General features: G+C 40.4%; 1 protein-coding gene across 1 annotated transcript in view; it reads right to left on the bottom strand.

Moving 5' to 3' along the window:
• LOC132407119 (adhesion G-protein coupled receptor G2-like) overlaps positions 1–19576 on the bottom strand; it is a 31940-nt gene extending 12364 nt beyond the window's left edge. Inside the window, exons 1-2 of the mRNA XM_059993414.1 lie at positions 19398–19576; positions 17846–17992 (exon numbers count right to left, since the gene is read on the bottom strand). The gene's annotated coding sequence lies outside the window, so the exon portion shown is untranslated. The remainder of the gene's footprint in view (positions 1–17845; positions 17993–19397) is intronic.
• Positions 19577–26172: the final 6596 nt, after the last annotated feature.

The following is a 26172-nucleotide window of genomic DNA, read 5'->3' on the forward strand; positions in this document are numbered from 1 at the left end:
ACCGAGCAGCGAAGCGGGACCAGCGCATGGGGAGAAAGGTGGGAGAGCGGACCAACCTGGCAATACCGGTATGGGCAGAGAAGCATGCCAAAGAATAGGTCTGAGCCCGGGCAGGATAACAGAATGCGGAGACGAGTTCGGAGCCGGTGGGGAAACAGAACAAAACGACCACCCGCCTGGTCCCAGTCCCAAGGCTCAGTGAGTTATAGGTGTGTCTCCTTGAACCAGGAGGGTCCTAACTAGATCACGGGTGACGGGAGGGACCCGGAGTCCGGAGCACCTGGACCGGATCAAAACCCGGAACACGGTTCCGGATCGGACCCTGACACAATCAATGATAAAAAGAGAGGCGACCAATTAGAAAGTGTCTTTTTCACATAATTCATTAAGGATAAAACATTTTCTTTGAATAAATTTTTGTAATTCTTAGTGATTGTTACACCTAAATATGTAGATTGTTTTTTTTACAATTATAAAAGGAAGGTTAATATCGGTTGGTATCATATTATTTAAAGGAAACAATTCACTCTTATGTAAATTCAGTTTATATCCTGAAAACGGACTAAAATTAGTCAATAGGCAAAACACAGAGGGTAAAGAAGTTGTAATATTAGATATAAAAAGCAACAGGTCATCAGCATAAAGCAGGACTTCATGAATAGTACCGTTCCTTTAGACTCTAGAAAGGCAATTGTTAAAGGTTCTAATACCAAATCAAAAAGCAAAGGACTCAACAGACATCATTGTCTTGTTCCACGTTGGAGTTTAATTGGTTTAGAAATCTGAAAATTAGTAAGGACCCGAGCAGAGGGAGATAAATATAGTAATTTAATCCAATGAATAAAATTGGGCCCAAAATTAAAGTTTTCTAAGGTTTTAAATAGGTAATTCCATTCAATTCAATCAAAAGCCTTCTCTGCATCCAGAGAAATTATACATTCCGATATTACCTTGGATGGCGAATGCATAACATTTAACAGTCGCCGTATATTAAAATGGGAATATCTAAGGTCTTAAAAAGGTAATTCCACTCAATCCTATCAAAGGCTTTTTCTACATCTAAGGATAATATACACTCTGATTTTTTTTTGGATGGTGAATATATCACATTCAATAACCAACATATATTAAAATGTGAGTAACAATTTTTAATAAATCCTGTCTGGTTATGTGATATAATAGATGGTAGAATATTTTCAAGTCTTTGAGCTAAGATTTTGGATAAAATTTTTGCATCAACACTTAATAAAGAAATTGGTCTGTATGAAGAACATTCAGCTGGATTTTTATTTTTTTAAGAATAAGAGAAATAAAAGCTTCATAAAATGATTGAGGGAGTTCACCTGATTTAAAGGACTCTGATAAAACAGAGGATAAATAAGGTGGAAGTAACGTAGTGAAAGTTTTATAAAACTCCCCAGGAAAGCCATCAGGTCCTGGGGTCTTACCAGAATGTAAAGCACGTATAGCCTCAGCCACTTCTTCATCGGAAATAGGCTGACCTAACTGTGTTAGACCATCAGCAGACAATGTAGGAATGTTGATATTACTGAAAAAAGCATTCGTATAGGTATCATCTGAAGAAGAGTCAGACTGATACAACTTAAGGTAAAAGTCTTTAAATACGTTGTTAATTTCAGAATGGTTGGATGTCTTAGTTCCATTATCTTTAAAAATTTCTGTGATTTGACGATTAACTGTAAAAGATTTTAAGCGATTAGCTAATAAACTACCAGTTCTATCCCCGTGAATGTAAAATTGAGTTTTATCTCTCAACAGCTATTGTTCAATTGGGTAAGTCAGCAGAAGATTATACTTAGATTGGATTTCAATACGCTTATTATATATACTTGGATCTGGAGATAGGGCATACTTTCGATCAAGATCTTTTAATATCTCTACTTGGTCAGACCTTTCTTTGTCAGCTTTTTTCTTTATATAGGTAGAGTAATATACAAAAACATAATATCAAAGTAAATAAGTTTGCTAATTACGAAAAAAACCATGGGAAAATATAAGTATTAGTCTCGGTAAAAAAGGAAAGACAGATAAGGAAAATCAATAAGTAAAACAGATATACTCGCGGGTGCAAAAAAAGAGTAAAGAAACAAATAGAAGATAATTAAAAAGGGAAGCGGTTTAGATTGCTTCCTACATGACTAATTTAAGGCATTCAAGGGAGAGAAAAAAAAGGATAAAATGGCAAAATAATGAAAAAACCAAAAATCAGCAATAAGAAATATAGAATATTGTATACTATTGAAAAACAGTAAAAGACCGAAAGGTATATAAATAATCAAAACATAGGAAAAATCTTAGTGAATTTAAGGTAAAGCAAAACAGCCTATAGTTTCATTCCTCAGTAATTACTACATGTACACCCTACATAATTACTTTCAGTCAAATTACTAAAAGGAAGGTAAAAATCAACATAACACTGAGAGAATATAACGTATTGTTTAAAAAGAGCTGCGAAAAACAGCAAAAGAGAAAATAGATGCAGTCTGCCTGCATGTTTTGCATAGTTTGAAAGATAACAAGGCGCCAGTTACTTAATCAAACAAATGATTAAGACTTCATAAAACCAAGAAACCCTGTTATCAACAAAGCGCCAATTACTTGATTGAACACCTGAAATTAAAACATTTAACATAAAGCAACTCAAAGTTGAATTTAAGGATGGAGAATTTGCAAAAATTTCTTAGCTTTTTCAGGCTTCATAATCCAAGAAACCTTATTATCAGAAGTAGTAACCTTGAGTTTACACGGATCTCTGAGAGAAAGGCGACAGCCAAGCTTAAAAAGATCAGACATGACTTCTTTAAAAGCCTGTCTAGCTCTTAGAACTTCTGGTGGTGTGGTGAACTATGTGCCTGTCTGGACACGCCCCCTGCTGACTGCTCCTGTGGCTCCTCCCACAGGCCCCTGTATAAAGGCGATCTGAGGCCTGATGCTCGGCCTCAGTCTCCAGGTCATAGTATGATGGACACTCACTCCTGGTTCCTTCTTCCAGTCAATAAAAGCCGATATCTCGCCTGAAGTCTCAGAGTGAGTTATTGATGGTGCATCAATTTTATTGACTGGAAGTTTTACAACATGGAAACCGTTTTGCGTCCGGACCGGTTGGATTTGGACCCTCAAGACCCTGACGCAGCTCTCGCTTTTGAACACTGGCTTGCATGCTTCCAATCGTACTTGGAGGAGGTTCATGCAACTGAACCCGCCGTTATGCACAGAATTCTACTCTCGAGGGTCACCCCCAAAGTTTACTCCATTATCCAGGACCTGCCGACCTACGATGGGGCACTGGATGCCCTCAAAAGACAGTATCTGCGGCCGGTGAACACTGTCTGCGCAAGACATCGTTTAGCTACCCGGCGACAGCGGCCTGGCGAATCGTGCGCTGGGTTTCTCCGAGCACTACAGACACTCGTCCGAGCTTGCGACTGCAAGACGCTCACAGCAGAACAGCATGTGGAGCTGCTAGTGCGAGACGCCTTTGTGACGGGACTGAGGTCAGTGTACATGCGCCAGCGGCTGCTGGAAAATGCCGACCTTACCTTAAGCTTGGCGATGGAGAAGGCCAATGCTCTGGAAGCTGCTTTGCATAATGCTGACGCTGTCCAGTCGCGCGATTCCCCGCCGGTTCCGTGGACTCCTCAGACCCCGCCACTGCCGGCTCCCGGGAGCAAATTCGCCAACGCCGCTGCCAGTCGCGATTCCACGAGCTCCCCCGAACCCGACCACAGTGGCAGCCCGTCAGATGCCTGTGCTTTGTTATTTCTGCGGCCATAAAAAACACCCTCGACAACGCTGTCCAGCGCGAGAAGCGACCTGCTCCAGCTGCGGAAAGTGGGGCCATTTCGCCAAGGTCTGTAAGTCTCAACCTCAAACGGAGTGCAGCGCTGCGGGTGAAACGTGGGGGCTGCCATCTTGCATGCCCGGATGTGGGCGGCCATCTTTGTCGGCGTCAGCACGCCCCGCCCCCGACCCTCGGATGCTTACCGGGTACCCCGGATGTGAGCGGCCATCTTTGTCGACGTCAGCATGCACCGCCCCCGGCCCTCCGATGCTGACCGGGCTCCCCGACGGCGATTCAACTCTGGCCACTGTGACCCTCGACCAAAGCGCCCCACACCCGCTCGCAAGGTCCATGATGGACATCCGGGTGGAGGGGCACAGGACTAGATGCCTGTTTGACATGGGCAGCACTGGGCGTTTTATTCACCCGGACACAGTGCAACGCTGCGGACTTGCAATGCGGCCGGTAAGTCGGAGGTTCCATTTGGCTTCTGGGTCGCAGTCCACAGACATCCGGGCGGGTTGTGTAGCGACTTTGGTGGTGCAAGGCACAGAATATCGGAACTTTGAGCTGCTGGTCATGCCTAATCTGTGCGCGCCTGATGCACCATCAATAACTCACACTGAGACGTAAGGCGAACCCCCAGTATGCTTACGTGGTCTTACCCGATGGGCGGGAGGACACGGTCTCCATCCGCGACCTGGCACCCGCAGGTGCAGCAGACCACTACCCTGAAGGCTCTCCGGTAACTATGAACCCTGCACCAGAGGTGACACCGTGCTCACCAGGCACTACACAGACTCCTCACAACACTTGTATACCGGGCGTTTCGTACGCATTTATACCAGGCGCCTCGCACATGCGTGAGGGATCACCGGCGCCTAGTGGGCAGGAACAAGCGCAACCTCCGTCCCCTGTGCAATCACCAATGTCGCCGGCATCCATGCGATCACAGCCGGTGCTACGTAGATCGCAGCGACAGATTCGACCACCTGATAGACTTGACTTGTAAGAAACTTCGCCACATGGGGACTCTTTCAAACAAAGGGGGGGTGAATGTGGTGAACTATGTGCCTGAATGGACACGCCCCTGCTGACTGCTCCTGTGGCTCCTCCCACAGGCCCCTGTATAAAGGAGGTCTGAGGCCTGACGCTCGGCCTCAGTCTCCAGGACATTGTATGATGGTCACTCACTCCTGGTTCCTTCTTCCAGTCAATAAAAGCCGATATCTCGCCTTACGTCTCAGAGTGAGTTATTGATGGTGCATCAGGTGGATAATCTTGAACGATCCAAAACCGTTGATCACAAAATTGTAATATACTTCCTTGATTCACGAAGGATCTGTTCTTTAATCTGGTAGTCATAAAAGTGAATGATAATAGAGCGAGGTTTGGCAGGATCCCAATTAGGCGGGGTAACTCGGTGAACGCGCTCAAATTTTGGTAGCTCCGATAATATATCAGGGAATAAATCTTTCAGCATTTGAGCAGAAAAATCGATAGGTTGATTACCCTTCAGTTTTTCAGGAAGCCCAAGAATCCTGATATTGCACCTTTGGTTCCTGGTCTCCAAATCTGTAACACGTCGTATTTTTAAGACCTTAGAAAAGTTTAATTTTGGGCCTAATTTTATTCGTTGGGTTAAATTAATCTACTTGTCTCCTACCGCTCAGGTTATTACTAACTCCCAAATTTCTAAGCTCTTTAAATTACAGCGGGGAACTAGACAAGGTTGTCCTCTTAGTCCTTTACTTTTTGCTTTAACTATAGAACCCTTAGCAACAGCACTTCGAGAATCTAAGGACATTTCTGGTATACTAAGGGAAGGTATGTCTCATAAAATTTCATTATATGCTGATGATATTTTACTTTTTATCTCTAACACTGAAACTTCTTTACCTTTGGTTCTTTCTTTAATCTCTCAGTTTAGTTCTTTTTCAGGATATAAGCTGAACCTACATGAAAGTTTGCTATTTCCTTTAAATGACCTAATGTCATCAAATGCCAAATTTCCATTCAAAATTGTTACAAGTCAATTTACATATCTAGGTGTAACAATTACTAAAAACTTCAAGAATTTATTTAAAGAAAACTTAAACCCCTTATTGAATTATGTGAAAAAGACGCTTTCTAAATGGTCCCCTCTTTCTTTATCCCTAATTGGCTGAATTAATTCGATTAAAATGAAGATTCTTCCTAAATTTTTATATCTTTTTCAGGCCTTACCTACTTTTTATTCCAGGATGTACTTTGATTCTTTAGGTTCAATTTTAACCTCTTATATTTGGAATAATAAACAAGCTTGTTTAAGTAAAGTTTACTTATAAAGAAATAAAGAGATGGGTGGACTAGCCCTACCCAATTTTAGGCTTTACTATTGGGCTGCCAATATAAGGAATATTACTTTCTGGTCCTATTATATTTATCATAAAGACTGCCCATCATGGGTCTCCTTAGAAGTTAATTCTGTAAAAAATTTCTCTATTGGCTCTCTTCTTGGATCATACTCTTCTTTTTCAGCAAATAAAATAATAGATAACATAATTGTTAAGCAAACTTTAAGGATCTGGTCTCAATTTAGAAAATTTTTTGGTTTAGCGAATTTTTCATTATCATCTCCCATTCTCCTTAATTATTTTTTTTATCCCTTCCATGACTGATAAAGTCTTTAAGGATTGGGATGAACTAGGTATTAAGTGTTTTTGGGACCTGTTTATCTCAGGATCTCTTGCTTCTTTTGACCAATTGTCAAATAAATTTGCACTCCCAAAAACATTTTTACGGATACCTTCAAATTAGAGATTTTCTACATTTCCAATTAGCTACTTTTCCTATAGGTCCTGATAAAAATTTGCTGGACAATCTTGTAAATTTAAAACCTTTTGTTAATGGATCTATTACCAGTATCTATAACTTGTTGATTGATTCTAGACAAGACTTTTTAGATAAAATAAAAAAAGCTTGGGAGGATGACCTAAATTGTCAGATTTCTGATGGTAGATGGAATAAAATTCTTAAATGGGTTAATAAATCATCTTTCTGTGCTTGTCATTCTCTTCTACAATTTAAAGTGGTTCATAGAGCTTACATTTCTAAACAGAAGCTCTCCAGTTTTTACCCGAATGTTTCTCCACTTTGTAATAAACACAACTCTGCTGATGCCTCTTTAATTCATATGTTTTGGTTTTGCCCTACAATTGAAAAGTTTTGGCGGGAAGTATTTCATACCTTCTCTCAACTTTTTAGGGTCCAATTTGACCCAAATCCCCTTACTGCCTTGTTTGGTATCATTGCAAATGAAGATATAACTTTAAATACTCCTAACTTACAGGTTTTCAGTTTTTACCTCTCTTGTAGCAAGAAGAGCAATCTTGCTTAAATGGAAGGAGTCTACCCCTCCTACACATCTTCAATGGCTACGCGATATTATGTCTTATTTAGATTTAGAAAAGACCTGCTGCTCAGTCTTATATTCAAAACAATCTTTTTATGATATTTGGGGATTTTTCCTAAATTACTTTTCCAATTTATAAAGTTTAACAGTGCACAAACTTTTATGTATATTTTTATCTTCTCTTCTTAAGTGAATATGTTTTTTTTCCCTAATTATCCATTGTCATCCATCAGCTTTTTTCTTTGGTAGTTGGTAGGGGGTTGACTTTTTTTAATATAAAAAATTTCTTTTATGACGTATGACTTACCTTGAAATTTTTGATTACAGAGTGGTATACCTTTATGTGTTATGCTATAACATTTTGATCAATTTTATTACAATATATGAATGTACACAAGTTATGTTGAGATGTATCTATGTGTTGCACTCTGTAACTCTTGTTTTTTTTCTTCTGAATAAAAAATTGTAAAAAAAATGGGAATATCAATTTTTAATAAATCCTGTCTGATCATCAGATATTATAGAAGGTATAATATTTTCGAGTCTATGGGCCAAAATTTAGATAGGATCTTGGCATCAACATTGAGTAAAGAGATTGGTCTATATGAAGGGCATTCAGACAGACAGATAGACATACTTTATTGATCCTGAGGGAAATTGGGTTTTGTTACAGTCGCACCAAGCAAGTATAGTGTAGAAATATAGCAATATAAAACCATAAATAATTAAATAATAGTAAGTAAATTATGCCAAATGGATTAGTCCAGGACCAGCCTACTGGCTCAGGGTGTCTGACACTCTGAGGGAGAAGTTGTAAAGTTTGATGGCCACAGGCAGGAATGACTTTCCATGATGCTGAGTGTTGCATCTCAGTGGAATGTACTCCTGTGCCTAACCAGTACATTATGTAGTGGATGGGAGACATTTTCAAAGATGGCATGCAACTTGGACAGCATCCTCTTTTCAGACACCACCATCAGAGAGTCCAGTTCCACCTCCACAACATCACTGGCCTTACGAATGAGTTTGTTGTGTTACAAAGGTGGAGCAACTCTGAGTCGCCCCTCCTTTTTGAGAATCACAAGATCGCTATTATTTCGGGTCTGAGACGCAGGAAATGAGAGAGAGACACCCAGAATACACAAGGTTTGGAATGTGTCCTGACATCAGTGGAACGTAACCACTGATAACTGTTATTGTCTCTTGGAGAAGGAATTGTGTATTGAGTACTGTACTATTCATTGAAACCCCTCAGGGGACAACCAGAGTGGTCTGGTTGAGGGATTGCATCATCCCAACCTGATTGACATCTGAGACCCCGTGAGTAAGGATAAAAAAGTGCTCTGGGGAACACCCCTTTAGACGCACCAGGAGAAATGCTAGAAATCCCGTGACAGCGTTTTATAGCGAAAACCGGTGGGGGCTTGTGTGCGTCCTCCCTTGCCTGGGTGGCGAGCTCACCACGGAAGAACGGTTTAGCTAAAAGAGAGGTCACATTTGAACGGCCATGACAATGAGACACCTGATGGATCAAAATCATAAAGGAAAGCCGGCAAATTTTTCTCCTAATCTCTCGCTCTCTCCAACAATTGCAACACAGCAGTCCCCAATGGCTGCAGCCTGTATGAACTGAATGAACTATATATTTCCATCGGACAATACATTATCCCCGAGACAATGATAGAGCTTATTATTATTATTATTATTGATTATTATTATACCTGCACTTTTAGGTTTAGTATTGATGAAGTATATTATCTGTATATTTGCATTGATATTATTTTTGTGTACTTTTACTAATAAATACTGTTAAAAATAGTATCATCAGACTTCAACGGATGTCTCTATCTTCGCTGGTAAGTCACCCAGTTACAGGGTTCATAACAGTTGATTCTGCTGGTTTCTGCTACCCTCAACCTGCTGCTCCAGCACACAACAGCAAACATGATAGCAAACATTATTCAGTGGGATTTTTATTCTTTTTAAGAATAAGCAAAGCTTGATAAAAAGACTGTGGTAACCTACCAACCTTGAAGGACTTAGTAAAGGTAGAACATAAATAAGGTATAAGCAATGATGAAACAGCCTTATAAAATTCTCCAGAGAATCCGTCAGGTCCTGGAGATTTCCCAGAGTGCAATGAACATATAGCCTCAGTGATTTCCTCCTGAGAAATAGGTTGATCCAACTGCTTTCGATTATCAACCAAAAGTCCAGGAATATTTAATTGATCTAAAAAATTGTTCATTGCAGTATTATCTTTAATAAAATCAGATCTGTACAATTTAGAATAAAATTCTCTAAAAGTGTCATTTAATTCAAAATGGTCAGTTGTCATGTCACCATTGGTTTTGCAAATTTGTTTAATTTGCCATTTAGCTATAAGGGTCTTCAGTTGATTAGCCAATAGTTTCCTGTTTTTCTCTCCATGATTATAGAATTGGCTTCTATCTTTTAAAAGTTGGCCTTCAATTGGATATGTTATAAGAAGATCATATTTAGTTTTATTTTCAATATGTCTTTTGTATAGTTCAGAGTCTGGTGCCAAAGCATATTTCTGGTCTAATTGTTTTAATTGATTAACTAATCCAGTTCTCTCTTTATTAGCATTTTTCTTAATATATGCAGTACAGGAGATAATTTGTCCTCTGATATACACCTTAACATCGTCCCAAATGATAAGACTAGAAGTCTCTTTCAACGCATTTTCTTAAAAAAAGGGAAATTTGATTCTTCAGAAATTTTAGAAAGTCGTTATTGGATAAGAGAGCTGAATTAAAACATCAAGATCTGTTCATGTGAGTGAAACCAGGAAGATTTAAAGATAGAAATACAAGAGAGTGGTAGGATACAGCTATTTCTTTATATTCAATTGATCAAACTAATGGAATCATTTGACTATCAATAAAAAAATAATCAATCCTAGTATAGGAATGATGGCCATGAGAGAAGAATGAATACTCCCTTTCTGCTGGGTGAAGAAAATGCCAGACATCAACAATATGACATTTCATTAGAAAGGATTGAATAAATAAAGCTGATTTATTAGGTGCAGCTAATTTAAGAGAGGAATGATCTAATACTGTTTCTGGACAACAATTAAAATCTCCTCCCATCACTAAAGAATAAAAACTCATATCTGGCAAGACTGAAAAGAAACACTCAGCCACATTGGGGGCGTATAAATTAGCAAATACAATTAATTTATTATCTAGTTTCCATGACACTATGACAAATCGCCCATTAGGGTCAGAGACAACCTTATGTTGAACAAAAGAAATTGTATTACCTATAAAAATCGAGACCCCTCAAGATTTTGCCCTGAATGAAGCAAATTAAAAAGGCTTGCATTATCACAACTACATACATACATTTCTTGTAGAAAAATAATGGGGGCCCTTAACTTTTCAATATAAGCAAAGAACTTATTCCGTTTCACAGGATGATTTAAACATTTCACATTGTTATGAAGGTACCACAGCTCTGAGGGGCCGAAGGAGCGGGAGCAGCCCCCTCCTTCCGGAGAATCGCAAGATCGCTATTAATTCGGGACTCGGAAGTGAGAGACAGTGCAATGGTTTGACCATTTGATCTTAGAGGCACCTGGTCACGTGCAAGTCCCGGCTACGTGACAACTACCATGAACCTGAACACCCTCGGGCCATGTGGGGGTGGAGATTGCATCCCCCTACTTTGATGGACAGCTACAACTCTGCAAGTAAAGATTGCAGGAGGCAGTACCGTAGCGACAGAGGAACTTGCTCGCTCAACGCTCCCGGGAGAGCTGGAAGCCACTCAACGCCACGTGTGCTCCTAACTCCTTTGCCTGGGGAGCGGGTGGCCGATACCACCGAGAAGGACTTCGAACTAACAACGGGGAAACCAACGCTCCCCTGATTTTAATGGAGTGGTCAAAAAGATACGGGCAAGTCTTCTTATCGTTCTCACCGATTCCTCTAAGACACGTGACACCCAACAATTCCTCGAAAGACTTTTGAATGACTCTTTAGATTTCCAATGGACAAAAAAAATATTATCCCCTAGACAGCAGCCGAGATTAATGATGATTATGGCTATATCTGGGCTTTAGATTGCGTATTGGTGACGTGCATTATCTAAATGTTTGCATTAACCTTACTTTTGTGCCCCTTTATAAATAAAAACGTTTGAAAATAGTGACATCAGACTTCAACAGACCTCTCTATCTTTGCTGGTAAGTTATCCAGTTTCGGGATACGTAACAACATTAAAATTAAGTAAATTAATATTTTGCTCTGTTTTAAATTCTAATTAACAGAAGAGTTAAAAGATCTGAACATAAATTATTAGATCCAAAGGGCAGACCATAAATAAGGTACTCAAATAGAAAACTTGGATGGTAGCCCAACCCAGCTTCCAGAAAAAGAAAAAAAGAAATCCCATGTCCCTCCCCTTCCCAGAGCCAAAAAAGCCAGTCAAAGGATAGCTGGCATGCTAACCCTAATGACAACCCTTCCCAAGGAATCCTGCTTGCAAAACTCCAAAAACATTCAAGGTTGTTATTTCTACCCAGACAAAACAGAGAAAAAACTTAGATCAAAAATCCAAATCATAAGAGGATTCATTTTTAACAATTTCTAAAGATATATATATATATAAAACCTCACAAAAGAGAACAAAATAGTAAAAAATATCAAAGAAATTATCAAAAAACAAGATATATAAATGGTCAAAATGTAAGTTAATTAAAACCTTATTCTGTCCAACATTTAAAAGATATATTTAAAAGATCTCTTGTAAGAGATATAACGCAATTAATCTTCTGCTTCCAAAAACTTCTGTTCAGCGAATCCCAGCCATTTCCGCTCACCATTTGCCGAGATGGCCTGTTTCCGTGCTGTGATTGTTATATGGTTGTATGTACGGGGAAACAAAGGGAGGGCTTAAACCCTTTATTATAAAGCAGTGACATGACCTCTTTGCACTTAACATATTCAGCCATAACCTCCAGTGTATAATCTTCCATGAGTCTAATCATCTTCCCATAGAAATCAATCGTTCCAAATCGATGGGTATGTCGGATTACAAGCTCCTTTGTATGAAATTCATGAAAAGATAAAATGATCAACCTGGGACGCTCGTCTGCCTTTGTTTTGGGGACCAGTGATTGATGGATGTGTTCCAACTTAGGTATGGATGGCAATAAGTCAGGAAATAGCTGCTTCAAAAAGTTTGCAAAGAACTCCATGGGGTGGGCACCTTCAATTGATTCTTCAAGACCCAGAATACATAGATTGTTCCTTCTGCTTCTGCTTTCCAGGTTGGTAATCTTCTTTGTTAATTTTTCAGTAGATAATAATAATAATTTTTTGCAAAGCTTACTCATGCTTCCAGTAATGACAAAGGTTCTTTATTCTCTTTAATTCACTTTTCAGGTTCGATTAAACTTTGTTGAATGGTGTTCAACTTAACGTTAAGATGTTGAAATTCCTCAGAGAGTTCTGTTCTTTGCTTTTTAAGGAAATCGCCAATTGATTCCAAAGTAGTTGGAGAGTCATCTTCTTTTTCTTTTGCAGAGGCTTTTGTCTTTCTCAAAGACATATTAGAGCAATATTAAGATTTATAATAAGGTTTCAAGGAAAGTGGTAGGAAATAAAAGAGATAGGTAAGGTAAGAGCAAATTTAAAGAGATGTTACCCCATCGGCTGCCAGCAGGGCTCTCCCATTGTGTTTTTCACCTCCAATCCTTCTCTCCCATCTCCACTGTATACATCAGTGACTCGTCTATGGCAGAAATTGTTCCCGGCTGCCTCTTTTCAGTCCGGTAATCACGTGCAAGAACTGACTGTCCCACACTGAAGCTTCGTGTTGACTTAGCATTCAAGAGTTTGAACTGTCTGTTCTCCACATCCTGCTGTACATCTGGTTTGAGAAGATCCATGCTGGACCTCAGGTTCCTGTTCAGAAACCTCATCGCTGGAGTCTGATTAGTGGTTGCATGTACAGTCGGCCCTCTGTATCTGTGGGTTCTGCATCCATGGATTCAACCAACCACGGATCAAAAATATTCAAAAAAAAATTCCAAGAAGTTCCAAAAAGCAAAACTTGAATTTGTTGCTCACCAAGCACTACACTGAATCCACGCGAATGAAGTGATGTGTAGGCATACCTTGCTGTAGCCTCCTGCTGTTTCATAGATCCTCAGGCTCTCTCCAGCACTCATTGCTTGAGCATCGCTTGCTACTTGTGTTATGAGTGAGAAGAAGGAGTTTAAGGCTAGTAAGAGATGGCTGGCTAACTGTGTAAAGCGCTTCAGCCTCAAGAACTTAAAGATCATGGGAGAATTGGCATCGGCTGATGCCGAGGCAGCATCAGCGTTCTCAGAAGAGCTACGATGGTTGCGTCTGTACTGAACATGTACAGACTTTTTTTTCTTGTCATTATCCCCTAAACAATACAGTATAACAACTATTTACATAGCATTTACATTGTATTAGGTATTATAAGTGATCTAGAGATGATTTAAAGTATACGGGAGGATGTGTGTAGGTTATATGCAATTACTACATCATTTTATATAAGGGACTTGAGCATCCACAGATTTTGGTATCTGTGGAGGTCCTGGAACCAATCCCCTGCGGATACTGAGGGACGACTGTACTACATTACGATAAGCAAGGAGGAAGTTGTCTATCTTGTGTTGCATTGGTTGATTTTCGCTATCCATTGCCTTGATGGCTTTCTTGAATGTCTGCACAAAACTTTCTGCCACACCATTTATGGATAGATGGTAGGCGACAGATGTAAAGTGTTTGATTCCATTGTTCTTCACAAAACTTAGGAATTCTTCAGAGACAAATTGTTGTCCATTGTCTGCAGATTTACTCTGGTATGCCATTCCTGGTGAACATAGTCCTTAGAACTGGAATGGCCTTTTCCAATGTGATTGTCTTCATTTTGATGATCTCTGGCCATTTGGAATGTGCATCAATGGCGATTAAAAAGTCAGAGTCCACAAATGATCCAGCAAAGTCGATGTGCAGTCATTGCCATGGTGATGAAGACCACCCCCACAGATGGAGAGGTGCTTGTGGTGGTGTGTTCTGGATCTTTTGACATCCAGAGCAGTTCTTGGTCAAGTCCTCAATCTCCTGGCCACCACACACAGGCACAGGCAAGACTTCTCATCTTCACGGTACCCAGGTGCCCCTCGTGCAGTTCTTCCAGCACTCTGGTGCGTGGCTTGGGAACCACATATTAGTGTTCCCCAACACATTGACAACTGCTCCTTCCTCGCTGAGAAGGCTAGAAACAGTGTGTTACCACATGCTGGCCATCCCTTTACTGTGATGTCATACACTTTTGACAACATAGGGTCATTGTGTGTTTCTTTTTCATTGAGGCTGTTTGTTACTGATAATTGTTGAACTATTGTTGTGTGATAGACCTCTGCTGAATCCAGTTGTGTAGATATCTCTGAAGTTGGCCGTGGTAAATGTGACAAACCATCTGTGTTGCCATGGTGCTTGGTCCCCTTGTGCTCAATGTCATACCTGTGACCTCCTAAGAAGAGAGACCATCACTGCAGCCTTCGTGCTGTCATCACTGGAATGCCTTTTCTTGGGTTGAAGATTGTCACGGGAGGCTGATGGTCAGTCAACAGGGTAAAATTTGACCATACAGGTAGTGACTGAATTTCTTGACTCCCCACACGAGATTTAGGGCCTCTCTGTCAATCTGTGTGTAGTTGCATTCAGCTGAAGTTAGCGTTCTTGAGGCAAAGGCTATTGGTCTTTCTGAGCCATCTGGAAACTTGTGCGATAATACAGCTCCTATCCCATGGGGTGAGGCATCACAAGCTAGTCGGATTGGTAAGGAGTGGTCAAAGTGCGTGAGCACCCCTTCTGAAGTTATGAGTCTTTTAGTTTCTTGAAAAGCTTTCTCACAGCTCTGAGTCCACTTCCATTGTGTCCCTGTGACAATGATGTCATCCAGGTAATGTTGAGTCCTTGGAATCCTCTGCAGGACCAGGTCCATTGCCCTTCGTCAGATTGCAGGAGCTGATGCTATCCCAAACAACAATCTGTTGTACTGGTAAAGTCCTTTGTATTTATTGTCAGGTATTCCTTGGATGCATCTTCGATTTCCATTTGGAGATAAGCCTGGGCCAAATCGAATTTTGTGAAATGTTCCCCTCCTGATAGGGAAGCAAAGTTGTCCTCAATACGAGGTAGATGATAATGTACTGTGTGCGAACTGGGTTAACGGTCACTTTAAAGTCTCAACATGTGGGCACCTTGCTTGGTTTTCCTGGTTTTGTGCTGCAGGTTTTCTTCATCACTGGAACAATAGGCATGGACCATTCACTCCAATCCACCTTTGACAGACCCCAGTCTGCTCCAGATTTTTCAGCTCTGCCTCTACTGCAGGACAGGTTGCATATGGCTCTGGTCTGGCTTTGTGAAATTTTGGACATGAATTTTCCTCAATCACAATCTTTGCCTTCATGCTCTGAAGTGTTCCTATTCCTTTCATGAACAGAGTCAGCAAGTATTTGTGACAGTCTCTCAGATGTGGCCTTGCTGCCCTTTGCTGACACATCTAGTGCCTTGATGGTGTGTCAATCCAACTGGATTTTCCTGAGCCATTCACATCCCAGCAATGGTGGTCCTCCATGTTTCAGTACATACAGGTTCAGCTGCTCTGTTTTGCCTCTTTAATTTTACCTTTGGGACGTGCTCTCTGTCCTGTGTAAGTCTTTAGTAGTAGTTTAGTTCATTTCAGAGGTATGTGAGAAAACAGTTGTTTGTAGTCATGTACAGAGATCACTCTTAAAGCTGAGCCTGTGTCCAACTCCATTTTCAGCCTCACGCCTGCCACTTGTGGAGTGATCCATATTACTGTTTGATCATCTGTTTCTTTCACGCTGTGAAGTTGCAGACAAGACAAGACAATTCACTTTTGTCTGAGTCGTTTTCATCAGAACTGATTTCTTTCATTTTGTATACATTATTGTATTTTCCTTTCTGGGGTTTTTTGTTTCTCTGTATATTGTCCCTATTTTGCTGTTTACTAGCTTTGCATAATCTGCCAGTGTGGCCCTGTTTGCCAGTTTCTGCATTCTTTGTCTTTAAACCAACAGTCCTCAGGGTCATGTGACATTTTCCCACAATAATAACATTTCTTTCCATCATTTCTGTCAGTGACATTTTATTTGTCGCATATTCCAGAGATTTTTGTTGTATCTCTGAAGCACCCTGTGCTACTGTTACCAATGATATTGCAATGTTCAGCGCCTTCTCTGATGTAAGGTCTTTTTCACAAAGGAGCTTCTTCTGTGTGGTTTCACAGTGCATGCCACACACTAACCTGTACTTTGGAGTGACAGATCCACTCCAAATTGACAATGTTCTGATAATTTGCGCAATTCAGCACAATATTCAGGAATGCTTTCATTTTTGATCTGATTCCGTTTGTGAAATATAAATCTTTCAGCAATGACCAGTGGTTTTTGTTTTAAATGCTGTTGGGAGAGTGTCCATTATTTGTTTGAACGTTTTGTCAGCTGGCTTTTCAGGGGTTAACAAGCTCCGTAGCAGCTACTGTGTTTTTCCTCCAATAACATTGAGTAAGATGCTGGCTTTCTTTTCATCATTAACACCGTTAACATCACAATATAACTTCACTCAATGTAAGTTGCCCAGTTTTCAATACTACTATCAAATACTGTAATGGTTCCAATCACCACCATCTTTGTTATGTTAATTTAGTCCACTTTTCCTTGTTTTCTTTTTAGCTAGCTCCTTGCAGTCACTGCACGTTCCTTTTTGCTAGCGCCATGAACGAGCGCACTCCATCTAGTTACGTGTGGTGCTCCTTTTCATCTCCCTTCTCTCTCTTCTCCTCCAAATGTCATTATGAACTAAAATACAGCATTCTGATAAAACATAGAAACATAGAAAACCTACAGCACAGTACAGGCCTTTTGGTCCACAAACTTGTGCCGAACACATCCCTACCTTAGAAATGTTAAGATGTAGGTTCATAATTCTCGTCGCCAATTTGTTGTGTATGTGGCCTGGTTACGCAACTATGTTATTAATAAAAATGCTGGAGATGGGAACTAAGTTTCATGATTCTTTACTGGTAGCATCCAGACTTGACACACATGTACAGATCAATAAACATCTAATAGCGCATGCAACAATGTGTTATTAAAACATAAGATAGCCCCTTATTATAATGTAAGCAGTATGATACACCTTTCTACCAAGCTTCTCACTCTGGTGTGGATGACCTCAACTAATGCCGTGCATCCAGTAATGGTTGTAATGGTTGTTCATCTTTTAACACTGACAGCACTACTGTTAACCACCCTGTGTTGTAAAGGAATCAGCTTAGCTGTCAACTGGTTTGTAAAGTAGTGTCGGTGCTGGGTAATCTGTAGTTAATGTCATTGTCATTGTTGGGTAATTTGTACAGAGATGGTGACAGTGTGAGTGATGAATAATCAGTGTCCATTTCTTTACTGCTCCATGGAAAGATAATTAGAAGGTTCACAGAAGAGACTGATCTGTGAAACACACAAGCTCCTGTGCGGACTGAGGTTACGACAAGGTGCAGTCTGATCAGTGATACTCCCACAGAACTCACTGGATGATGTCACTCACCTCACCACACAGTAAAGGAATACTGTGATGGCTGAGAAGATGGCAGAGATCGCACAGCCAGTCACCGTGATGTACGTTAATGATATCACATCTTTTTCATCCAAAGTGTTGTTATCCAGGCGTAAGTCCTTTGGGAAATAATGGTGACTGTTGAGCAAAAATTAAACTTGTTCTTACTCTGAAGTGTTTATTCATGGAACTGATTTAAATTATCGTAAATAAAGTTAGTTGAACATTAGCAATACCTAAAATGCATGTAAAATGATTTTCTTTTACTCTTGTGTTTTAACTAGCTTTCAAAAATATATTAACGTATTATCCCTGAATATCAGTCGCATTTTAAATCTAAGAATCCTCATAGCTGGAGGAAATATAAAATGTAGCAGAGCACAGTTTCAGTGGATTCTCTCCGGTCAAGACTCAGCAAACTGGGCTTGGTGTTGCTGCCCAACAGCATGTCTCCGTACCTGGGTACTCAGCAGACTTTTTAGGGGGGTGTGTATATATAACGTTGAAGCAGGTTAACAGGATTGGTTAGTTTAGGAACTGCAACTGCTCTTCCCATTGGTTGGCTACCCAGTGTCAAGTTTCAAATATCCTGGATATAAAATAGCATGCACAAAGGCTTGCTTTCTCTCCCATTTGTCTAAAGCACGCTGCACAAAACCATTGGGAAGGCACGCAGTCTTGACTAAGTGTGAATATTTAGTTCTGTTGTTTACGTAACGTGGAGGAACAAATGTTTGGTCAAATTTTCTACTGTTTGTAAATAAATGATTAATATACCTATTTGCAGCCAGTGTTTCCTGTCTCACTCACCAAACCCATGAGCCTGCTTCAACATTACTTATCATGAAGCATATGGAGGCTACAACTGGGAGCTTACCTTGTCAAAACTCAGAGGGATTTCACCTAAAATGGGATCCATCCTCAGTACCAGTATGACTTTACTCTGTTCAGGGATGGGAGATTGAATGTTTGTATACTGTGTGGAGAGACTCACTCAGGTCAGTATGTTTTCACAGCATGATTTGGTGAAGCAGCTGACCTTGAGGACTTAAGGACAAACAGGACTGGCTGAAGAAGATGAAGTTTTGAAAAGAAGGAAGTGGGTAGCTCAGTGGAACAGCTAGCAGATTCACTGTCTCGTAGCTGCAGCGACCCAGGTTGGATCCTGACTTTGGGTACTGTCTGTGTGCAGTTTACATGTTCTCCTTGAGGCCACACAGGTTTCTATTGATTCCCCTGGTTTCCTCCCGTGTGTCAAAGTCCTGGATCAGTTGTTAAGTTAGTTGGCCACTGTAAATTACCCCAATGTGTAGGTGAGTGGGTAGAAACGGGGGGAACTGAGGGGGACAGAGAGAGAATATAATGGGATTGGTGTAAATGAGTGAATAGTGGTCAGTGTAGAGATGGTGGCCTGAATAGAATGGCCTGTTCTGTGCTGTATGAATCAAAAATGCTATAACCCTCTGATAGATTAAAGGACATACTGAGGTGCCTTCTACAGATGACAGGCATACTGTTATCCCTTAACAAATGTAAAACTTACCAGCAGCACAGCAAAGAAGGTCAGGTGGTCACACACACAAATGGTTTGATGACCCTCAACTGTTGTCTTACAGCCTGTGGAATTCCAGGAGTCTGAGTCCTTTTCTGTAATATTAGTTTATGTCCAAAATTACACTCTTAAGTAGGGTTTCCAACACTGACTGAAATATTTGAACTGGTTTTCAGCTTACCATTGTCACTTTCAAACAAGAATACACATCGATGTGATCCTTTCTGAAATATATAAATCTGTTCAGTTAGTTTGTGTGTTGCCAGAAACCTGCTGCAATAACTGTTCAAAATATTGAATCATTGTGGGCACCAGGGTCTGTACAAAAGAATCCTAGTGCTACTACAGAACTAAACTGCTGATTAATAAGATTGTACAAATGAGCTGTGTATCTTCATTGAACAAAGTCCCACTATCTGCCGCACTCTTTTTGGTGTGATGTTAACATCAGCAATAATGTCACTTTCTGATGTTGTTAAAAGACAGAAAAGAAATCTATAAAAGTCTCAAGAAATTGAGAGAAGCTCTCAAGATATTGATAGTGAATCTTAGAATTGGATTTCTATCAGAGGTGGCACAGTAGAGCTGCTGCCCCACAGCTCCAGATACCTGGGTTTGAATCTGGCCTCAGGTACTCTCTGTGTGGAGTTTGCAGGTTCCATCTATGAACATGTGGGATTCCACTACATGCTCTGGTTTTCCATCACATCTCAGAGATGTGCTGATTGGTGGGTTAATTGTGCAGTGTTAATAGCCTTTGTCTGTAGTTGATTTGTACAGTCTTGAAGGAGTTGGTATGAATGTGGGGAGGACAAAAATATGATAAATGTGAATATGGTGTTTGATGGTTGGTGCAGACTCGGGACAAAGGGCCTGTTTCCATGACGTACCCTTATGACCCTATTACACCCAATGTAAACATGGAGAGGAATTAGATGCCTTGTCCAGTGCTGTCCTATTGTTTTTTACTGCACTGAAGTATTAGAATTGGAGCCTCAAAGTGCTCCCTAACTCATATCAGTGTAAGTAAGTTAGCTTTAATGCATCAACAGTAATGTGCATGGATGGAAGTAAATTTAACAGCTCAAATGAATGTGAATTAAACTTTTTAGTCAGTAATTTATCAATAGATTGTTACACATTGTTTAGGTATGATGACTCAACAGTTTTTATATAATGCTGGAGCAGATAGGGTATCAGATCCTGGAAAGGTGTAATAATAACACAATTGTTGTGATGGGAGACTTTAATTTCCTGAATATTGATTGGCATCTCCCTAGAGCAAGGGGTTTAGATGGGGTGGACCTTGTTAGGTGTGTTCAGGAAGGTTTCTTGACACAATACGTAGATAAGCCTACGAGAGGAGAGACTGTACTTGATTTGGTACTAGGAAGTGAACCTGGTCAGGTGTCAGATCTCCCAGTGGGAGAAAATTTTTGAGATGGTGGTCATAATTCTATTTCCTTTACAATAGCATTGGAGAGAGATAGGAACAGACAAGTTAGAAAAGCGTTTAATTGGAGTAAGTGGAATTACAAGCCTATCAGGCAGGAAATTGGAAGCTTAAATTGGGAACAGATGTTCTCAGGGAAAAGTACAGAAGAAATGTGGCAAATGTTATGGGTTATTTGTGTGGAGTTCTGTATAGGTACGTTCCAATGAGACAGGGAAGTTATGGTAGGGTACAGGAACCGTGGTGTACAGAGGCTATAATAAATCTAGTCAAGACGAAAAGAAAAACTTACAAAAGGTTCAGAGAGCTAGGTAATGTTAGAGATCTAGAAGATTATAAGGCTGACAAGAAGGAACTTAAGAAAGAAATTAGGAGAGCCAGAAGGGGCCATGAGAAGGCCTTGGTGGGCAGAATTAAGGAAAATCCCAAGGCATTCTACAAGTATGTGAAAAGCAAGAAGATAAGGTGTGAAAGAATAGGATCTATCTAGTGCAACAGTGGGAAAGTGTGTATGGAACTGGAGGAAATAGCAGAGGTACTTTATGAATACTTTACTTCAGTATTCACTATGGAAAAGGATCTTGGTGATTGAAGTGATGACTTGCAGCAGACTGAAAAGCTTGAGCATGTAGATATTAAGAAAAAGGATGTGCTGGAGCTTTTGGAAATCATCAAGTTGGATAAGGCACCGGGACCAGATGAGATGTACCCCAGGCTACTGTGGGAGGTGAGGGAGGAGATTGCTGAGCTCCTGGCGATTATCTTTGCATCATCAATGAGGATGGGAAAGGTTCCAGAGGATTGGAGGGTTGCAGATGTTGTTCTTTTATTCAAAAAAGGGAGTAGAGATAGCCCAGGAAATTATAGACCAGTGCATCTTACTTCAGTGGTTGGTAAGTTGATGGAGCAGATCCTGAGAAGCAGGATTTATGAATATTTGGAGAGGTATGATTAGGAATAGTCAGCATGGCTTTTTCAAGGGCAGGTCGTGCCTTACAAGCCTGATTGAATTTTTTGAGGATGTGACTAAACATATTGATGAAGGAAGAGCAGTAAATGTAGTGTTTATGGATTTGAACAAGGCATTTGATAAGGTACACCATGCAAGGCGTATTGAGAAAGTAAGGAGGCATGGGATCCAAAGGGACATTGCTTTGTGGATCGAGAACTGGCTTGCCCACAGAAGGCAATGAATGGTTGTAGACATGTCATATTCTGCATGGAGGTCGGTGACCGATCATGTGCCTCAGGGATCTGTTCTGGGATCCTTACTCTTTGTGATTTTTATAAATGACCTGGATGAGGAAGTGGAGGGATGGGTTAGTAAGTTTGCTGATGACACATAGGTTGGAGGTGTTGTGAATAGTGTGGAGGGCTGTCAGAGGTTACAGCGGGACATTGATAGGATGTAAAACTGGGTTGAGAAGTGGTAGATGGAATTAAACCCAGATAAGTGTGAAGTGGTTCATTTTGGTAGGTCAAAAATGATAGCAGAATATAGTATTAATGGTAAGACTCTTGGCAGTGTGGACAATCAGAGGGATCTTGGGGCCTGAGTCCATAGGACGATTAAAGCAGCTGCGTAGGTTGACTCTGTGGTTAAGAAGGTGTATGGTGTATTGGCCTTCATCAATCGTGGAATTGAATTTTGGAGCAGAGATGTAATGTTACAACTATATGGGACCCTGGTCAGACCCCACTTGGAGTAATGTGCTCAGTTCTGTTCACCTCACTACAGGAAATGATGTGGAAGCCATAGAAAGGGTGCAGAGGAGATTTCCAAGGATGTTGCCTGGATTGGGGAGCATTCCTTATGAGAATAGGTTGAGTGAACTCGGCCTTTTCTCCTTGGAATGACGGAGAATGAGAGGTGTGGATAGTCAGAGGCATTTTCCCAGGGCTGAAATGGTTGCCACAAGAGGACACAGGTTTAAGGTGCTGGGGAGTAGGTACAGAGGAGATGTCAGGTGTAAGTTTTTTACTTAGAGAGTGGTGAGTGCATGGAATGGGCTTCCGGCCATGGTGGTGGAGGCAGACATGATAGGGTCTTTTAAGAGACTTTTGGATAGGTACATGGAGCTTAGAAAAATAGAGGGCTATAGGTAAGCCTAGTAATTTCTAAGGTAGGGACATGTTTGGCACAACTCTGTGGGCCGAAGGACCTGTATTGTGCTGTAGTTTTTCTATGCTTCTATGTTATCCAGGATGGTTAGCGTTTTGACTAAGCTGACAGTTTTGAGTTAAACAACTGAGAAATAGTAAACCAAGTGAGTTGTTGTAATGAGTGTCTGGGTAATATAAGGAAAAACATTAATTGAATAAAAGGCATGTCATTATTCTCAATGTTTCTGAAACACTGACAAAATTCTTACCTTCACCGTGTTACCGTGATTAACCTTAATAGTCACACCTTCCGTTAAGTTCTGAATACTTGTATTTCCCACAATAATCCCAAACACTTGATGATTTAATAGTGTGCTATTATTTTCACCCTACAGAGAAATAAACCAAGAGTCCTTTCAGCAAGGTACTGTGTTGAAAAACACAGCATCAGATACTTTTCACAATTATCACTATTTTTAGGTATTTTTAACTTTGTAGTAACTTTGCACAAAACCTCTGGCCAACTTTGCACCTCTGCCAGTGGTGGACCATCTCAAGTCAGACTGGGATCTTGATTCACATGGCTCCAGCATTGTTTCAGATTTTACATCCTCCCAGCCCAACCAAGAACACAAGGAAAGGCCATGGGAGAAATAACCTTGTACTCAACGTTAGTAAGACCAAATAATTTATTGTGAATTTCAGGAAGGGTAAGATGACACCAGTCATCATCGAGGGGTCAGAAGTAGAAAACGTGAGCACTTTCAAGTTCCTGGGTGTCAACATATCTGAAGATCTATCCTAGGCCCAACATATTGATGCAATTACATATAAGGCATGACAATGTCTATATTACATCATAAGTCTGAGGAGAGTTAGTATGTCACAAAAGACCTATCAATTTCTACAGATGTACTGTGGAGTGCATTCTAACTGGCTGCATCACCATCTGGTATCTGGTAGGGCCTGTGCGCAGGATCAAAATAAGCTGCAGTAAGTTGTAAACTCGATCAGCTCTATCATGGGACAACAGCCTCCCCAGCATCAAGGGCTCCTTCAAAAGTGATGGCTCAAAAACGAGGTACCCATCTGTAAGGACCTCCATAACCCAGGACATGCCCGTTTCTCATTGCTACCATCGAGGAGGAGGTACAGGTGCCTGAAGACACACAATCAATGTTTCAGGAATGACGACTTCCCCTCTATGATCAGAATTCTGAATTAGCATTGAACTCAGACCACTTCTTCAGTATTTTGATTCCCTCTCTCTTTGCACTACTTACTAATTTATTTTGATATACAGTACTTAATATAATTTATAGATTTTATTACTATGTATTCCAATGTACTGCTGCAACAAAGCACCAAATTACATAACATAGGCCAGTGATATTAAATCTGATTCTGATTCTGAGATGGTGAGGTCGAGAGATAGAATCATTTAAACTTAGGTCTGACCATTTCAGGCACTTGGCCCTTTTCACCTGAATGGTAGCAATGTAGGCTTACAAAAAGTCTTGTCCTGTCTTGACCAAGTCTTGTCCTTGTCTTAACCAGTCCTGACAAAGGGTCTCGGCCTGAAACGTCGACAGCGCTTCTCCTTATAGATGTTGCCTGGCCTGCTGTGTTCTACCAGCATTTTGTGTGTGTTTTTGTTTGAAATCCAGCATCTGCAGATTTCCTTGTGTTTGCTCTTACAGAAAGTCTCATTGCATTCATTGAAGTGAAAATTTATACAGGCTTCAATGACACCTTTGAACAATTTACCTGAAAGAGTTCGCTGTCATTAAATACGGAGAAAATAAGCCTTGAAAAGTCATTCTGTTGCTCTTCAGCTCTCTCAGATAGCTCAGCTGGAAGGATCACCTCAACATCAGCATCTTGATTATCAGTGGTTCGTTTACCGACCTATACAAGTCAAAGGAAAACAATTTCACCATTCACTCTGTGTTCTGTTGATAATAGGTACAGATTTATCACTACCTGATCTGATTGTAAGGTAGGTAAGTCTTATGATCGTGGAGTAATACCTCATGCAAACAGGAACTTTGTTCCAAACGTGGTTCCCATTAAGTTAGTCTCAATTTCTCCCATTGGGCCGATATCCCTCTGAACCCCTTTATCCATGTACTTATCCAAATGTCTTTTAGATGTTATTGTACCTGCTTCAACCACTTTCTTTGTGGCATAGTCCATAAATGTATCACTTTCTGCGTGAAAAGATTGCCCCCCAGGTCCCTTTTAAATATTTCAATTCTCAACTTAATCCCATGCCCTTTGATTTTTAGCTCCCAGCTCCTGGGACAAAGACTATGAAAACCCATCATGATTTTATCTATCTCCATAAAGTCACTCATCAATCTCCTACATTCCAAAGGAATAAAGTCCTAGCCTATCCAATCTCTCTCTGTAGCTTAGGCTGTCCATCACAAAGAAAAACACATTGATTTATTTTGATGGAAACATTTAAAATGACACATAAATATCATTTGTTGTTTCTTTTAGGCTAATTTCCTTTCTGGTTTGTTAATCAAGAAACGTTTAATGAGTAACCTAAAGATTGGTCGTAAATGTAGCTGCAGCATAGGTGCACAGCTTGTGAGTTCCTTGTACTTACCCATGATGAATTAGCAATCAGTCTTATTTGTTGTTTTCTGGGGATTCTAAGATTTTTCAAAACTTTATAATCTCTGTGTATTTCCATAGCGTCATTCTTTAACTCTGCACATGAAAATGACATTTCCAAGCACCACTTTCTGTGAAACCAGAAGAAATGAAAATGTATACACAGTAATGTAACATGTGAATTTACTGTCTCAATGGATGGGAGAGTAATTTATGTCACCTCAATTCAGTTCTTTTCCTCCTTAATCCCATTTATTATTTTCTGTGCCTCACCCAAACCTGCATCAGTCATATTGATGAAAGCTTCTACAATCATGTCACTTTCAGTACAGTTATGTGATTGAAAGGGCAGGTGGGTTCCAGTGATCAGTGCATAATGAACAAGTAAAGTTTAACAGCACATCCTCACCACTGATGCTGCTACATATACTCACACACATAAACACGCAGTAGACATACACAGAGATGTCTGCACCACATTCACTCCTCAAACATGTAGCACATAGTTGCAAACCCACAAAAATGTACACACAAAAAAAATACAACCTCTTGTGTGCACATGCACACACACAAATTGCAAATATC

Source organism: Hypanus sabinus, chromosome 17 (genome assembly GCF_030144855.1).
Source record: "Hypanus sabinus isolate sHypSab1 chromosome 17, sHypSab1.hap1, whole genome shotgun sequence".
Lineage (NCBI taxonomy): Eukaryota > Metazoa > Chordata > Chondrichthyes > Myliobatiformes > Dasyatidae > Hypanus > Hypanus sabinus.